The sequence below is a fragment of the Clupea harengus genome, chromosome 19 (genome assembly GCF_900700415.2).
Source record: "Clupea harengus chromosome 19, Ch_v2.0.2, whole genome shotgun sequence".
Classification (NCBI taxonomy): domain Eukaryota; kingdom Metazoa; phylum Chordata; class Actinopteri; order Clupeiformes; family Clupeidae; genus Clupea; species Clupea harengus.
In genome coordinates, this window is record NC_045170.1 from 6,483,590 (window position 1) to 6,485,377 (window position 1,788).

The window sequence follows — 1,788 nt, forward strand, 5'->3', positions numbered from 1 at the left end:
ACACACACACATCCACCATAGCACAGGAACGACACACACACATCCACCATAGCACACACATCCACCATAGGAACAACACACACACACATCCACCACAGGAACAACACACACACATCCACCAGAGCACAGGAACAACACACACACATCCACCATAGAACAGGAACAACACACACACATCCACCATGGCACAGGAACAACACACACACATCCACCATAGCACAGGAACAACACACACATCCACCATAGCACAGGAACAACACACACACATCCACCATAGCAGAGGAACAACACACACACATCCACCATAACACAGGAACGACACACACACATACACCAGGGCACACACATCCACTATGGAACAAGAGTCTGTCACAGATGCATCTTGTAGATCAGGCCACATCAGCACTGGAGCCTCACAGCAGTAAGCATCTCTCCACGATAACGTTAAACTGCTCACTGCACATCACAGCAAAGTACAACAAGACATGTGTATGAGGAGATGATAAACACAGATTAAAGATGTTCATTAAAAATTTACGAAGGGAATACAATTTTGCAGTACATTTGTCTCCCACAGGGACTCATTTAACTGGTGATGTGAGTTACTCTACAAGGACTCATTTAACTGGAGATGTGAGTTAAAATGGCTGTCTGGAGGTGAGGTGCAGAAGGTTTTCCTCAGATCTTCTGTCTCAAGCTAAAATACACAATAGTATGTAAAGTATACAATTCCACTCCATTACATATGAATGTACACATGGTTTGCTCAAGTGATTATTGCCTAGAACTGGGGGCCTAAAACTCATTAAGAGCCCACCCCCATCCCCCCCCCCCCCCCGGAAGAACTGGATAAACTGGAAGAAACCCTAAGCATAGCCGGTGGAGGGGTGGACTCGTCTCTTCCAAGGCTACTGCTGCTCACCTGCACAGCTCTGACCTCCACTGTCTCACCTCAGCCCAAACAGAGCTACCTGGCTGACTTTTGACCTTTGACCTTTGACCTTTGTCCTTTGTGATGTTCCAAAATGTTTCCGAGTATGTATAGTATGTATTGTATAGTATGTATAGTATGTAAAGTAATTATAGCAGGGACGTGTACAGGAACTTTGAAGGGCCTTTGCTCTGCCCTGGAAAAAAAGGGCAACACGTTCATTTTTGTAACCGCCGCCATGTATATCACTTGAAAATGTGAAATTGTCAGGGTCGATCACTAACCGCTGCCGCCACGCCCCCTCCCCCGCGCACATATTCCATGATTTTTTGTATCTACCCTACATGAAATTCTACAGCAGTTATACTATTTAAAAAAATATATGTCCTGCAGAGGGGCAACTTCAGTCGAGGATGGCAGACGGGCAGTTGCCCGGGCAACCTTAGCCCCCTCCTGTGCATGTCCCTGATGTATAGTATGTATAGTATGTAATCTATCTATCAGACATTATCAGCAGCCCCAGGAGCCCAGCAAATCATCCCTGGCAGTATTATCATGTTGATGAATGAGTGAATCCCTGGCAGTATTACCATGTTAATGAATGAGTGAATCTCTGGCAGTATTATCATGTTAATGAATGAGTGAATCCCTGGCAGTATTATCATGTTGATGAATGAGTGAATCCCTGGCAGTATTGCCATGTTGATGAATGAGTGAATCCCTGGCAGTATACCCATGTTAATGAATGAGTGAATCCCTGGCAGTATTGCCATGTTGATGAATGAGTGAATCCCTGGCAGTATACCCATGTTAATGAATGAGTGAATCCCTGGCAGTATTGCCATGTTAATGAATGA